Below are 18,145 nucleotides of genomic sequence, written 5' to 3' on the forward strand. Positions count from 1 at the left end.
CCTTCGTTGCGGGGTATGCCTCTCAGAGGTAGGGGGAAACTTATATGCAAACGAAAGTTGGTAACAATGCATTTATAGCAGAATATTCAAATGATATGTTTCAGTATTGAATACTTTATAAAAATAAATTATAATAAATTACGGAAATTACGGAATAAATTACGGAATTAATTATAATAAATAAATTAAAAATAAATGGTACGGTAAACAATCTTCATTTTTTAATATGTTATTCCTTACAAAAAAACCTTTAATTTAAGCACAAATAATTAAAAATCGTAAATTTGGGTCAAAAGTTATTAACTTTTTAAGAATTCCCATAAGAGCCCATGTTAAAACTTAACTTTGACCCTTAATAATAATTAAACTGCACGGTAAAACAATTTTTAAAAAATCAAGTCTTAGTTTTTTTAACTAAACTATAACATACTAAAATTTCATGCAAATCTTTAATTCTTTGCCGAAGGTGTAGAACGTCGTTAATATGACTGAAATATTTTTTCAGTCATGTGTTTTACACATTTTCAAAAAAGTGTGTAAAAGTTATCTCAGTACTTATCCTATAAACTATATCGTGCAGTACTTTTCAAAATAAATTTAACACTTGGTATTTTCGAAAAAATTGACAAAAAATTTGTTTTGTTTCACTATTGAGATTTTAAAATTTAAAATAAAATAAAAAAAATTAAATTGTGGAAATAATGAACTTAAGGTGACTGAAATATTTTACCTGAAAATATTGACATAAAAATAAAGTAAACTAATAAAGAAATGTGTAAAAGTTATCTTAGTACTTACCTGTGAGCTATATCTTGCAGTATTTTTCAAAATAAATGTAACACTAAGTATTTTAGAAAAAATTAACAAAATCTATTTTGTTTCATTACTGAAATTTTAAAATTTGAATCAAAATTAAAATAAAAAAACATAATTATTGAAAATATGACCTCAAGGTGACTAAAATGTTTTACCTGATAATATTGACATAAAAAAAAATAAACTAATGAAAAACGCCTAAAAGTTATCTTAGCACGTACCCTGTAAACTATATCTTACAGTATATTTCAAAATAACTGTAACGCTAGATATTTTAAAAACAATTGAAAAAAATGATTTTGTTTCACTAACGAGTTTTTAAAATTCAAATTAAAATAAAAAAAAATTTAATTATTGAAAATATGACCTTAAGGTGACTGAAATATTTTACATGATAATATTGACATAAAAAATACAGTAAACTAATAAAGAAATGTATAAAAGTTATCTTGGTACTTACCCTGTAAATTATATCTTGCAGTATTTTTCAAAATAAATGTAACACATATTTTAGAAAAAATTTACAAAATTTGTTGTTTCACTACAGAACTTTTAAAATTTTAATTAAAATCATAATAAAAAAAATCTAATTATTGAAAATATGAACTTAAGGTGACTAAAATATTTTACCTGATAATATTGACATCAAAAATAAAGTAAACTAACAAAAAATGTATAAAAGTTATCTTAGTAGGTACTAACCCTGTAAACTATATCTTACAGTACTTTTCAAAATAAATGTAACGCTAGGTACTATAGAAAAAAATGACAAAAATTGATTTTGTTTCACCATTTACTTCTTAAAATTTAAAATGAAATAAAAAAAGATTAAATTTTTTGACAATTGAAAAAATTGACAATTAAAAATTTAAAAATTAAAATAGCCAAATAGCTGAATTAAAATAAAAAAAATAATTATTGAAAATATGACTTTATGCTGATTAAAATATTTTACCTGATTATATATTGACATAAAAAATGAAGCAGATTAATAAAACAATCTGTAAAAGTTATCTGAATACTTACCCTGTAAAGCATATATTGCAGTACTTTTTAAAATAAATATAACACTAGAAATTTTAGAAAATTAAAACATAAATATTTTAAATAATTTTTATTACCATAAAAATTGTAACACACGTGGCATTATATTGATTTCCAAAATCCAAACACTGTTATATCATTACAATTTCTCACGTTCAGCAATGGCTAATGTCTGGTTATCTTGGAAAATCCATGGTCCAACTTGCAGAATTAGATATTTATTGCACCAAAAAATGTAGCACAAATTGTAGTATTCGTATAGGTATATTTTGATTATGATTGTTACTTTAATAACTGTAGGTTAAAAAATATGCATAAAAATGATCACTCTAGTATCACAACCCTTCCTCACGATCACTTGGCCCAGGCTTGTTGGCTTGTTGAAACCTGGCCCAGGCTTGATGGAATTGGGAAATCCATTTTCTAACTTGCTTAACTACACGTGGCATACAATGATGACAGCACCAGATCAGCACAGTAAAAAACACGACTAAACTCAAGGCGACTGTCCAAAACAGGATCATTAACCACTTTTCTAAATCTGGGTTGGGTAACCGTACCACTTTAAATTCACTTTCGTTTTTGTACATTTCGATTATAGAACTTGTTGTGTTTTCCATGATAGAATACATTATAATTAGTCACAATTTGCTTTTTTGCTCTATTTATAAGCTACTCCCTGCAACTACCGACACCCTACTTTAAAAATTCGATGAAACAAACGAACTTAGTCACCTATTCACAAATCATGAAAATATTTTTCCATATACGCATAAAACTGATGTACATATTGTGACCATATACAGGGTGTAACGGAAAGGTAGATCATAAATCACATATTCTGCTACCAAGAATCGTTCGATTGAACCTAACTTAACTTAGTACAAATGTTCACATAAAAAAATAGTCAGGGATTCCAGGCCTATTTTCACTATTTACTACTAACAAGCTAATTTTTTTAAGAGCAGCTTCATTTTGACGAGACGCCCAACTTTTTTCTTTATAACAATTTCCGTATGTGGTAGATAACAAAGATAGCAGGGATATTACAGTCGGGTTAGACAAATAAGAGGCCTAACCTTGCAGGCCAAGCGTCCCCAAATTTTATTTTTGTAATCTTTAGGGAGGGTCAATAGTAGTGTAAATTTAAAATCTCGACTGAATTCCACCGTTGCGTTAGCCGTCAGTTTGATTTTAAATGGGAACCGTTTTTGCTCAATATCTCCGCCATTTTCAACTTCTCGACAAAAAGTATAAGAAATAAAATTGTTGAAAATGTGATTTTCTATAATTCCTTTCATTACAATTTTTTTCGTGCGGTCGATATGTTCAGAGTTACGGGGAAAATAATAACTGTCCTTTTAATGAAAATGAAAATATCGACCGCGCGAAAAAAAAATGGTAATGAAAGAAATTATAGAAAATCACATTTTCAACAATTTTAGTTCCTATACCTTTTGTCGAGAAGTTGAAAATGGCGTAAGTATTGAGCAAAAACGATCCCCGTTTAAAATCAAAATGACGGCTAACGCAACGACGGAATTCATTCGAGATTTTAAATTTATACTAAGTACTATTCTAAAAGATTAGAAAAATAAAATTTGGGGCAGCTTGGCATGCATGGTTAGGCCTGTTATTGGTCTAACCCGACTGGACTATCCCTGCTTTCTTTGTTATCTACTATACACGGAAATTGTTGTAAGGAAAAAAGTTGGGCGTCTCGTCAAAATGAAGCTACTCACGAAAAATTAGCTTGTTAGTAATAACTGGTGAAAATAAGCCTGGGATCCCTGAATAAAAGTTCAGCCCTTTGAAGTTACAAAATGAAAATCGATTTTTTCCAATATATCGAAGACTGATAGAGATTTTTTTATTGAAAATGGACATGTGGCATCCATATGGCAGGAACATCTTAAAAAAAGTAATATTAATGATGTGTTTGGTACATAGTCAAGTAGAGTTTAGATAGGTCTATATAGACCAGGGCGCATCTGTAAAAATATTAGTACATTTGGACGTTGAGAGGTGACTCAATTTTTTTTTTGTAGAAATTGCTTGAAAATAAATCAAATAATAATATTTGAGTTATCCACCCTCTCAAAAAGGTCCGGAACATTGTTTAAATAATCAAAATGTCAAAAAATTAAGGAAAAATTCGATTTTTTTCTGCGTTTTTTGATTATAACTGTAAAAGAATTTATTTCCAAGAAAAGTTGTACTGATATAAAAGTTGCGTAATTAAATTTCCAACGATATAGAATTGGTTAAAAATTTAAAAAAGAGTCACCCTTGTTGCAAAATAGCAATAATTGCGAAAAAACCATACAAAAACAAGTACATATTCGCATTTTACGTTTTTCAACCATTTAAGCTACACTTAGGACCTTCATATTTCACCCAGAAAAACTTTATGATACAGTAAAACAATACTGTAAAGTTCATTAAGATCGGTTCAATAAATTTTGCAAAATAAATTTTGCAATCCAGCTTTCGCAAAAAAATCATTTTTTCAAAATGTTACAGGACTGAAAATAAAGCAGATAGCAAGTTGAAATTTTTTTTGCGTATAGAAATGTACTGTGCCTTTTATATGCAATTTTGTAAAATTAAAATCGATCAACAGGACGGCGTCAGGAATTTTTTTAAATAAACATTAATTATTGGTGCTACGCGCAGGACAGCGGATAGTTTGCTCTGATTGGGCATTCCAATGACCTTTGATAATGATTTATACATTTTAATTTTTATTACATTTCGATATAAATAAATAAATTTGTTTATTGCAAAATAAAAACACATACTCTATCCTTTGAAATAACACTTTTATTAGCAAAAACTTTCTTTGTTCATATATTTTAACTTAGAAAATAAAAGTTTATTATTTTTAAACATATGCAACTGTTTAAACAATATTTCACAAACAATAATAAAATTAGTTTGATTTTTGTGGAATTAAAATATTAAAATAGAACAAAATATAGAGTAAGAAAATATTATATTAGATAGAGATTGGAAGACATTTTGGTGGAAATCAATTTGTGTGAATCGAACACCGCTGTCCTGCGCGTAGCACCAAAAATTATTGTTTATTTAAAAAATTTCCTGACACCGTGGTAATTAATCGATTTTAACTTTGTAAATTGCAACTGAAAGATACAGTACACTTCTATAAGCAAAAAAAAATTTAACTTGCTATCTGCTTTATTTTCAGTCCTGTAACATTTTGAAAAAATGAATTTTTTTGCGAAAGCTGGATTGCAAAATTTATTTTGCAAAATCTATTGAACCGATCTTAACTAAATTTACATTATTGTTTTACTATACCGTAAAGTTTTTCTGGGTGAAACATGAAGGTCCTAAGTGTAGCATAAATGGTTGAAAAACGTAAAATGCGAATACTTGTTTTTGTATGGTTTTTTCGCAATTATTGCTATTTTGCAACTAGGGTGACTATTTGCTAAATTTTTAAACAATTCTATATTGTAGGAAATTTAATTACGCAACTTTTCTCGAAAAGGAATACTTTTAAAGTTATAATCAAAAAACTAAGAAAGAAATCGAATTTTTCCTTAATTTTTTGACATTTTCATTATTTAAACAATGTTCCGGACCTTTTTGAGAGGGAGGATAACTCAAATATTATTATTTTATTTATTTTCAAGCAATTTCTGAAAAAAAATTTGAGTCACCTCTCAACGTCCATCTCAAAACAGATGCGCCCTGGACTAATACTTTAATAAATATTTTTTAGAAATATTAAGAAAAAATAATGATGTTCAACAAAATAAATTATTGCCGAATATTACTTTTATAAAGATCTAAAATTACGGAAAAGACGAAATAGTGAATAAAGTAATCTCTATTATGTCTAGGAAATATTATTTTTTACTAAAGAAGACTTAATAATCCTTGATTTTTTATTTAACTTTTAAAAACTGAGAACTACTATAATATTAGAGATTCACAGGCCAGCTTAAAATTAATAATAAATGCAGACCTTTCGATTTATTACTAAATATTCAGAAACCGCAAAGATTTTATTAGTTTTGCAAAATTAACGTTTAGTCTTTGTATTTTTCATTTTTTAAATGTCATGTAAAAGGAGTGCGTCAAAGCTTATTGTTTACTTCTTAATGTGTTACCATTAAGGTTAGATTAGATAACAAGAAAAGTACAGGGTAACATTCTTTGGTAACACTCCTTAATTTTTGCTTGCAGATCGTGTGGTATTATTAGAAAAAAAAATGAAAGGGATTTAAATCAAAGACTAAAACTCTTGAATCTATACATTAGAATCTTCCTATGTCGTACCAATCTTGGTACATTATGGCAATGCCAAGTGGCATGTAGTAGTTATCTTTTTGGGGTGTATTTTTCCTTTTTAAGTTATTAATTTCTCATAGTTCTCCATGTGTCTTTGCAGCATTCGTTAAGTGTTTTCAATACTTTCTGTTTTTGTGTTTTTTCTTCCAGTCTCTTATTTTTTTATTTTCATGGCCTTCTCCATTTCATCCCACAATCTTTACCTGGCTAATGTATACTACCTTTTCTAGCATTCTTCTTCTTCTTCTCCTTCTTCTTCTTCTTCTTCTTCTTCTTCTTCTTCTTCTTCTTCTTTTTCTTCTTCTTCTTCTTCTTTTTATATAGACATGCCTCTTTCTGTTTTTTCAATTTGCCTCTAGTAAGTTGTCGTTCCATCGTTTTCGTGATCTTCCCACTGATCGTCTTCCTATTGGGGAACCGTCTCTCGCTGTCCTTACTAGTCTATTTGTTGTCATTCGGCTTATATGGTCCTTCAATTCTACTCTTCTCTTTCCGCCGCGTATGTAATAATTGGTCTGATGACTGTTTTGTAAATTCTGCCTTTCGTTTCTTTTTAGTCGTCTTGTTTTTATATATTCTATTATGGTACATAGAATAAATATTCGCTGAAGCAGTGAGAGACTCCAGTATGGATCTTAAAGTAAACGGCACATTTTAACAACATTAGTTAGGTCTATGACACACTGATAATGGCAGATAACATGGAATATATTCAATGTCTTTTAAATGATCGAGCTCTGGCAATTGAAGCTTTGGATTTGAAAATAAATATCAAGAAGACAAAAACAAAGATTTTAGGTCAAATAATTAGCCAGATAAAAATATTTATCTGGATGAAGAAGAAATTGAGCAAGTCAAACAATTTAAATATTTAAGTTATCTGCTAAGCGATAGTTGGGACCCTCAGCTTGAAAGAAAGAGCAGATTAGAATAAGCCAGAAATGCATTTTTATAACTTAAGTCAGAAAATAAATTTCTGACTTGTCGTAAGTGGGATTTCAACCTGAGATGCTAGATGCTGTGTTACGTTTGGTCTGTTCTCTTATACGGAATGGAAGCATGGATGTTAAAGGCCCGACCCATTAACAAACTTGAAGTTTTCGAAGTGTGGTTCATGCGTCGAATACTTAAAATATCATGGAAGGACAGAGACAGACAGAGACTCTGTCCTTCTTTCCAGAGTCCTTATCATGGAAGGACAGAGTCCTTCCATGATATTCCTGACAGAAATGAGGAAGTATTAAGGACAGCTCCAGGATATGATACTTTTTGATTATGTAAAAAGTAAAAAGGCTGCCTATTTAGGACAAATATTACGAGGAGAACAATATACTCTTCAGCATCTAGAACTATGAGGACAGATAGAAGGTAAGATAGGTCTAGGACGTAAAAAGATGTCTGCGACTATTCTGCAATAGATGGAAATCCACGGTTATGAACTGCTTCGCAAAGCTGCTAAAAATATAACAGTCATAAGTCTATTACACCTTAGCTGCATTTATGAACATTCCCATCCGAACGTTGTCTTTCTCATAACTAATACATCTGTCTCTGTTTCACATCACACATCTGCCTTCAGGATCCATTTCAATTCACTGTGTTTTGAAATACGAAGCATGTCCGCTTACCCAGACCCTCGCCTAGCTATCCTATTAGCATAATCTGGACGTTTAAAAATGTTATCGATGAACTTACAAAGCATCCCTTGTAACAGCATGTAAGTAGATCAAAATTATATAATTTTTTAAAAAAATTTAAAATTTTAAAATTTAACTTAATTTAAAAAATAGTCACAAACCGCATGCATCTATGTGCGTAGGCGTGCTTATGAGTACCTGTTTCTCATATGTGTGCATGTGCCTACGTATGTATCAGTTTGTTGTTCTGAAATGTCAACAGTTACATATATATACTAAGGATTTCCACAGTTTTCACTGTATTCCTTCACTCAACCGTTCTCTCCAGCTCTTTCTGTCTTGCAAGTCCCCTTCCTGTAGATTTCTTCTCTCCATTGCTTCATCTACTTCATCTCTGAAGGATCTTCGGGGTCTGCCTCTCTTCCTTTTTCCTATCGGGCTCCACTCTGTTATTCGGTTTATCCACCGATTTTGGTCTGCTTTTCTGACATGTCCGTACCAGGTTAATCTCTTCTGTTCGATGTAGTCTATTATGTCTGAGTTCACTCCCATTCTTCTCTTAATCGCTATGTTATTTATTCTATCTCTCCTTGTTACCCTGCAGCTTCTCCTTAGTAATTCCATCTCTGTCGCTCTTATTTTATTTTTGGTTTTCTTGTCCAATTTTCACACCCATAAGTGAGGATACTTCTTGTCATGGTATTATATATTCTTCTTTTTGTTTTTATGCTGATGTTCTTATCCCACAGTATCGGGTTCAATTTTCGTATGCAGTCTCTTGTTTGTCCTAGTCTATTTTTTATATCTTCCTCAGTTGTTCCTTTGTTTGATATTATAAAACCTAAATACTTGTACTTATCTGTTCCTCTGGTTTGTTTACCTTCGTCTATTTCCAGTTGTTTTATTTCTGTATTCTCCGTTGTTAGGTATTCAGTTTTCTTTAGGTTTATTTCCATCCCATTCTTTGTATATTCCTGTTCCAGTTTCCTCATCATAAAACTGAGGTCATCTACGTCTTGTGCGATCACTATTTGTTCGTCAGCAAAACTTAGGGTATATAGATATTCATTCCTTACTGGTATACCCATTCCTTCGCACTTTCTTTTCCATGGTTTCAGGGTCTTTTCCAGGATACTTCCATTTTGAATAGGGTAGGGGATGTGGAGCAGCCCTTTGTCGTCTTAAATGGACTGCATATTCGATTGCCCATTTTGATAGCTACTGTGTTATTTTTGTAGAGTACCTTTACTGCTTTTATTAATCTTCGTGGGATTTCGATGTCTTCCATTGCTTCCCATAGCTTGGTTCTAGGTATCGAGTCATACGCCTTCTTAAGGTCTACAAATGCCAGATGGACTGATCTATTTTTGGCCATTCGTTTTTCTATTAGTTGTTCGACCCTATAGATGTGATCCAAGCATGCTTTCCCCGCTGTGAATCATGCCTGGTCTTCTCCGATTTTATCCTGTATATATATATATATATATATATATATATATATATATATATATTTCTAATTTTTCCTTTATGGTCTTTCCATACAGTCTGCCTATAGATGATATTATGGTGATTCCTCGATAGTTTTCGCAGTTTGTTCTATTTCCTTTCTTATATATTGATGTCATATAATATGCTTGAGTCCATCCTGTTGGTAAGTCTTCTCCGTTCAGTGCTCTCTCAAACATTTTGTGTTTCATGCGGAATAGCTTTTCCGATCCGTTCTTTATCAATTCATTTGGTATTCCGCCGGGGCCTTCTGCTTTTTTGTTCTTTAGTGTTTTGATCGTTCTTTTTACCTCAGCTAGGCTTAATTCGATGTGGTCATGTGTATAGATTTCTATTCCGTCTCTTTCTAGTTCTTTGAATTGGGGGCGACTTTCGGTTAGCAAATTTTTTATAGTATTCTTGCTACTCGTTTTCTTTGATTTTACCGATCTTGACCTTCTCTGTCTTATTTCTTTGGAGTGACTTTAAGATACGCCATGACTCTGAATTTCTCGTGCCTCCTATGTGTTGTTCTATTTATGTGCATGTTTTTTGCCATCTTTCATTTTTTATTTTGCTACTTTTCTTTTTACTTCTTTATTTTTTTCCCTGTAGAGTTCCAAGTCCTCATAGTTTTTTGTGTTCAGGTATTTTATATGGAGTTCTTTCTTCTCTTTTATGCATTTCAGTGTGTCTTCGTTTAACTTTGTATTTTGATGGGTGTATTTTTGGTTTTTTTCTCCAAGAGCTTCTAGGGCTGCTCTCTTTATGCAGGTTTTTATGTCTTCGTAATTCTACTCCAATGATTCATACCTAAACTTTTCTAGCTTTTGGTCCAATCTTCGTTTGTATAAGTCTTTTATGGAGTCTTCTTCTAATAAGTTTATGTTGAATTTATTTTCTTTTATTGAGCAGACATTGACAGGTATTGCCGGAGTCGTAGATTCGTCAGTATCTCCCAAGGTCGGTTTCTGTTGGGTCCATATAAAGGGGAATTCCATCCGAGCGATTACTAGTTTGTGATCTGTGCCGCATTCTGCGCCTCGTTTTACCCTCACATCCTTTATTTTTATAGAGCTTTCTTGGTTTACTATAACATAATCAATAATAGACCTCAATTTTCTTGTTTCTTGTGTCCACGTGTATTTGTGTATGTCTTTATGTTTATAGAGATAGAATCCGTTTATGATCTTTAAATGGTTTATTTCGCATAGTTCAATCACTCTCTCTCCATTATCGTTTATTACATCTTCTCCAAATCTACCTACTTTTCTGTCGTTTCTTTTCTTCCCGTTCTTTCATTCAGGTCACCGGCAATAATTATTTCTTGATTCTTCTTTCTCTTTTCGATTTTTTCTTGCAGTTTTTCTATGAATTGTTCTTTTTCTTGAATTGAGCTGTCTTCTGTTGGACCGTATACCGCTAGTAAGATAACTTCTCTTCCGTATATTTTTATGTTAAGTTTGGCTATTCTTTCATTTATTGGTTCCCAGTTTTCGATGGCATGTTTCCAGTTCTTCTTTAGTATAATTGCAACCCCTGCTTTTGCCCTTTCTTGCTTGTCTATTCCGCTCCAACAGTGAATGACTTCTCCTATTTGCTTGGTACCGTTTCCTTTCTTTTTCGTCTCGGTCGTTATCATTATATCCAGATTCATTCTTTGGAACTCCGCTATTACCTCTCTATCCCTTGTTCGCCATCCATGTGCCTAGTGCGAGTTTCCTCTGGCTTTTTTTTCTTGTTGTTTGGTTGAGTTTTGAAGCTGGGCTTCTATCGCCTAAAGCAAAACTGCCCCTCCCCCCGTATCCAATGGGGCTCCCTCCTTCAGAGGTGTGGGTTACCACCCGGGGATTAATCTTAATTTTTTTCATTTTGCCTTTTGTTTTTTCAGCCCTTGAGGTTTTTATGTGTGCCCGGTTGCTAACGCCTGACGCCACAACCCCCTTTTGGAGGACCTAATATTCAGCCGCCCACTCTGGGTCAGACGCTGTTCGTAGCCATCCACTCTGGATCCGCCGCTACTGTTGCTAGGTTTGGTCCTCTCCGAGTATTTCATTTCCTCGGTACCACCCATATCTGGGAGGCATTTCCCTATCCTCCACCTGGTACGCGCCTGGTAAGGGACTAGCAACCCCCTCAAGTTACAACAGTTACATACCTTTCAAAATTTTTGGCTTTCTATTTGCATTTTGATACAACCAGACAATGTTCTAACTCTGGTGTTTCTTTAATTGTAGCATTTAACTACTTGTAACGCCGACCTGAAGATGATCTGTATATTGTAGAGATCGAAACCGGTGGTCGAAGTAAATTAAATAATTGTGAGTAAGTCTGTGTTTCTTTACTTCATTTAAAAATATAACAATTTACCCCTGAGTATCTAACATTTCACGTGACAGGACAAATATACGGTGGACGTCAGAAATGCACGCTTTAAGGAGAAGAAATAGTGAAAAGATATGTCCAAACTGGCATTATTATTATGAAGAAAGTACTTCTTCTTCTTTTAGTTTCTTGGCTTCAACCTCTTAGGTACTTGGCCAGTTCTCGTATTTAGACTAGTTGGAAGGGAATCCTCTTTTCAAAGAGTCTGGATTTTTTCATATTCCCTTCGTTAAATTAATTGCATGATGATTGTCAAATAACTATTTTATATTTTAATTTGAAATGTTTTTATAAATTGATTGATCTTTCTTAAGGTTTGGTCATTAATATTATGTAGGAGATTTGGTATTGAAATGGGGGTTGGACTTCCTAAATTAACAAGTTCCTGATACAAGTCAAATTGATTTGTTTTGTTAATTGGGCATTCAAGTAACATATCTGAGTTTTACTTCCTATAATTTGTCCACATTCACAAAAAGGAATATCACTACAACTGATTTTAAACAAATGGTCTGGTGTGAAGCAATGACCCGTTCACATCCTAATAATTGATGTCAAGTGCCTTCGATCCACAAATGTGAATTTGTGGAACCAAATGTTTGTATAAAAATCACTTTGGCATTGTTGGTGCCATTTCCCTTTAGTTTTGAACTGTTTTGTCCATTCAACTTTAAAGTCAGTTACGCAATTTTTTGTTTAATAAAAGGTAAAAAGTCACATTTATCTATTGTGATGTCTACAGGAACATTTAAAGTCTTGCCTATATTTGCCAATCTATTAGCCTCTGTATTCCGCTTTACTCCAGTATGGCCTGGAATTCAAGCTAAGATTACATTAATTCCTGCTTCCATTGACCCAATAATGAGTTTTTAATTAGGTATACAATATGGTTGTTTGTCCCCCAGGTGGTGTTATGTATATTTTGGATAGCACTTTTAGCATCTGAAAAAATTATTGCTTCTTTAATTTCTTTCAGTACAAACAGATACTACCTTGTTAATTGAAATAATTTCTGCAGTGCATATTTGATTATGCTCATATAATCTGGATGCATAGTTGTAATTGATTGAATGTATGTGTACTCCAAAACCTACTGTCCTCGACTCGGGATCCAAAGAACCATCTGTAAATACTTGATATATGTAGCTAAAAATTCGTTAAGAAATTCCTCATGACTATACGTTTCCATTTTTTGTGGGTTTAGAAAATTGTCTGAATTGTTCCCTTAAGACACTTCAGTTCGATCTGAAAGCAGGATTTAATGTTCTCTTTATATAGATTAGTGAGATATTTGTCAAAATTGTTTTTGATTTCAATTAGATATAGTGGCTCTTGTGATTTCCAAAATCCTATTTTATTAAACGCTTTTCTTTCGTTCGATCGTTTGTGTCAAATCTTTAGACGTTAATTTGACTAGAAAAGACGTTTGATTAGAAAATTTGCAGACATATGTATTCGCGGGAACAATACACGAATAGTCAATAAAAATTTTTTATGTTTATTAACATTTTAAATAAAAAAAAACGATTTTAATAGAAAATGCATAAACTCTCTTGTTTTTTACAATTTAGAAACTTGAAACTTTTACAGATTGCAGCTAATTATATGAACTATACATAATTTCACTTTTTACATTAATTGTTTACGTTATGCTTCATAAATAAACAATAAAGTTTTTTTTTGCCGATTCCGATTACTTTTCATGTTTGTACATTATGTACATCTTTTCATCTGTATATCTTTTCATGTTTGTACAAGCTCATATCTTTGTTTATATAATCATCGACGCTTATTCGTGTCAAATTTCAATACGATACGAAATAAAACTTCAACCAAAACTCAAATTAAAAAAATTCGTGTTTTGTAGTCTTAGAAAAACCACTGGTAGAGACATTTCGTGCTACAATTAACATTAGAATTCGTAATTCGCGAGAAATTAACAGGGTCTACATCATGCAATAGTAAAGCATTAGAAGAGATGGGAAAACTGCGAAAACTGTAATAGGTGTAAATAATGATTTTGATTTAAGAAATGTATGACGAAATTACGGAAAATATACAATGTATGTATTAAATGTTGAAATAAATGCAAAGAATATGTCTGTCATATACATCCTTTTTTTAAACAATGTTTGAAAAGTGTAAGACTAAAAAGTAAAAAATAAAAAAAAATTGTAAGAAACGCTTTCCTTTAGTTACGAGTGACGAGTGACTAAAATGAAAAATATTATAAAAAAATCAACTAAAAAGCAAAAAATAAAAAAAAATTCAAAATTGAAAAATCTAACATATTCGTTAAAGAAAAACGTGGGGAGCGTCATCATCGAATAAACAGTTTTCGCCCCACGCTTTTCTTTAACGAATGTGTTAGATTTTTTAAATTTTAAATTTTTTTTATTTTTTGCTTTTTAGTTGATTTTTTACAATATTTTTTATCAATAGATTACTATTTAATTAATTAATTAAATTAATAGATTACTGTTAATTTTAAAAAGTAGAGTTATATATGTTACAGTTCAAGTTGATTCTCAGTTGACTATTCCTAGTTCGAGTCAACTCCAAATAAAACGAGCAGTAAGAGTTAATTTGAAAATTTTAATTCAACTTTTACTAGTTGAAGTAGACTCTTCCTATCCCTTGTTAGTAAAATAGATTGAGGGAAAAATAGAATCAACTCTTACTACACTCACCGGCAGAGAAAACGGGCACACCAAAAAATGGGTCATTTTTAATGTCTTGTATTTCCTAAACCTGATGTCCGATTTAAGTAATTTTTTTAATATATTATAGCCTTGTTCTTTATCAATATCGCTGTAATAATATTGTTGCTAGACAGGTACATTGTCATTGTATACAGGGTGTACGAATCAAACTGTGTTTTTTTCTCAAATTTTGGAACACCCTGTGGAATGTTCTAGCTTTTATAAAATACTGAAATTATAACCAAACTATAGCCGCAGGTTTTATTAATATTCTGTTTTTCGATTCATTCGCTTATGTTGGATAATAAAAAAGTTAAGCACTTTAACAACTACCCCTGTTTTTCGTTAATACAGGGTGTTTTTAAATAAGTACGGCAAACATTAAGGGGTAATTCTGCATGATAAAATAATGACAGTTTGCTTTATAAACGTATGCCCGCAAATGCTTCGTTTCCGAGATAGGGGATGTTGAAATTGTTCTTACAAACTGACGATTTATTTATTTCTCTAAAACGGTTTGTGATATGCAAATAAAATTTGGTAAATTTTAAGAGGTAGTTATTGCGCATTTTTTGGCATACAATTAAGAATTTTATATTCACCATTGGCGTGCATACGGGTATAAATATTTTAGATATATCCCGTATGCACGCCAATGGTGAATATAAAATTCTCAATTGTATGCCAAAAAATGCGCAATAACTAGCTCTTAAAATCTACCAAATTTGATTTGCATATCACAAACCGTTTTAGAGCAATAAATAAATCGTCAGTTTGTAAGAACAATTTCAACACCCCCTATCTCAGAAACGAAGTATTTGCGGGCATAAGTTGATAAAGCAAACTGTCATTATTTTATCATGCAGAATTATCCCTTAAAGCTTGCCGTACTTATTGAAAAACACCCTTTATTGACGAAAAACAGGGGTAGTTGTTAAAGTACTTAACTTTTTTATTATCCAACATAAGCGAATGAATAAAAAACAAAATGTTAAGAAAATCTGTGGCTATAGTTGGGTTTTAATTTTAGTATTTTATAAAAGCTAGAACATTCCACAGGGTGTTCCAAAGTTTGAGAAAAAAATACAGTTTGATTCGTACACCCTGTATACAATGACAATGTACCTGTCTAGCAACAATATTATTACAGCGATATTGATAAAGAATAAGGCTATAAAATATTAAAAAAATTACTTAAACCGGACATCAGGTTTAGGAAATACAAGACATTAAAAATGACCCATTTTTTGGTGTGCCCGTTTTCTCTGCCGGTGAGTGTATTTGGAGTTGACTATGCCTGGATCGATTCAGTAAATGTAGATTATACGAGTATAATCTCAAGTGCTTTTTTGGTGAGTGCGTGTCTCTTTGTTTTGACAGTTTCAACTAATTATCACGATTTGAACATAATATACAGTAACACTTAATTTCTAGAACCGGTTGTTTGTGTGAATCAACTCTTACTAAATGACATTGGGAAGAGTATACTTTTTCTAGTTGGAGTCTACTTTGACTAGTAAATGTTGAATAAAAATCTCATTTTATATTTATAATTATTTTTCACTAAAACCAGCTGTTTGAGTTTACTCGAACTAGGAATAGTCAACTCCAACTGGATAATCAACTTAAACTGTAACATATATACCGATTCGGAAAAAGTTTATGGTTAGTATTACAAAATTAGCTAGATGTCTAATAATAATATTACATTAAGTACGTTTTCATTAATTTAATAGGCAAATATCATAATCGCATTTCCACTAGTCCTCCTTCCACATTGTGCATGAAGCTCATCAGTTACCCCGAACCGATAAAGCTGATTATTTCTGATCCAATTATACCCTTTAAAGTAATATCTGTCTATCTATTTATTATTTTATTTCATTTTTATAGCACTAATTTTATATTCACACCTACTACTTTCAAAAAAATTTAGAATATGGTTTCAAAGATATTATTCGGAAAATAGCAAATAATATCGTATTTTAAAACGCTTTTCTTTAGTTCAATCGTTTGTATGAAATTTTTAGACGTTAATTTGACTGCCTTTTCTTCAATGCAAATGAATGAAAATTTGCAGATATATGCATTTGCGGGAACAATACGCGAATAGTCTATAATTTTTTTTTATGTTTATCAATTGTTTAAATAAAAAAAAACGATTTTAATGGAACATGCTTAAATTCTCTTGTTTTTTTATAATGAAGGTAGTTGAAACTTTTACAGCTTGTAGCTAATTATATGAACTAGACATAATTTTTTTACGTTAATTGTTTACGGTATGCTTCAGAAATAAACAATAAAGTTTAAAATTTTTTGCCGATTCCGACTACTTTTCATGTTTGTATATCATATTTTATGTTTTATACATGTATTTTAATAAACATGACGATATATTTTATTGTTTGAAAAGTGTAAGACTAAAAAGTAAAAAATAAAAAAATATGAAAAAAATTTTTTTAAGAAACTCTTTTCTTTAGTTACGAGTGACTAAAATTAAAAATATTATAAAAAATCAACTAAAAAGCAAAAAATAAAAAAATTCAAATTCGAAAGCTTATTCGAAAAAAACTGTTAGACAGATTAAATCATTTAAATATACAAAAATCTCACACACTCGTTAAAAAATTGAGAAAATCTAACACATTCGTTAAAAGCGTGGGTCGCGTCTCGCGTCTTCATCGAATAAACGGTTTGAGGATAGATACTTTTTAAAAATCCACAAGGAAGAATTTCCTGTATATATGTAATATAATGGCTGTATACCATTAATTACAAGTAAAATTTAATAAAAAAATTTGGTCTTGGTAAAAGGTATATTATTTTAAAAAGCCCTATAGGGCTACAAACATCGAACAAAACGTTTTCGCTCTAAAAAGAGCATCATCAGTGTTGCCTAAAATAAGTATAACCATATTAATTATCAAAATGTTAAACTTAAAATGATGACCAAGGTAGAAGCAAAGTTTGGTTATACTTACAAGAACATGGTGAGCCAACCAAAAAATACGAAGGTCAAAGCCTTTCAAAAGTGGACTAAAAGTCTTATATAGATGCAAACATGGTAAAATCCAAAGGATGGATAAAATTCCTATGGCTACGGCCCTAGGATAACATATGACTCCCACACGTTGTAAGTGGGTCAAAGGTAACAAATTAGGTCATTATGTTACAAGAGCTGACAGGCAACTAAGATGTGAGATATCAAAAGAGAATCTGTCTGATGTCAAGACAACAATTGTCAATGGAACTTGAAGTATCATGAAAAGTTGGTTACACAGCTACTAAATTTATAGTTGTTTATAGTACAAGCAATGATAAGAGCTAACATCAGTGTGTTGGAATTATAAAAATAAAGAGTTAGTGAGAATAGATTATCTAGATGTAAAATAGAAGGGGGGAATTTGAGTACCCACAATCATCAATGAAGTGTACGTAAATTGATGAAGAAAGGTAGGCAAAACAACATACAGAGAATGTAATGTATGGTTTGTGTTTTGAAATTAGATAATTTATATTTGTGAACCAACATAAATGATGGCTGAGAGACTGGCTGAAAAATTAGAGACAAAATAGGGGTCGTGATATCAAATGCTGAAAAAGTTGTAAATGCAAAATCTTATTTATCAGTTAATAAAATATAGATGGGTTACTCAACACAAATTTACAAGACTGAAAAGGTTGTATTACAAGCTTAGTCCAAATTTCTTTATTATGTCCTTTTATGTTAAATAACATCTAGGGCAAAGAAAA

The sequence above is a fragment of the Diabrotica virgifera genome, chromosome 10 (genome assembly GCF_917563875.1).
Source record: "Diabrotica virgifera virgifera chromosome 10, PGI_DIABVI_V3a".
NCBI classification, from domain to species: Eukaryota; Metazoa; Arthropoda; class Insecta; order Coleoptera; family Chrysomelidae; genus Diabrotica; species Diabrotica virgifera.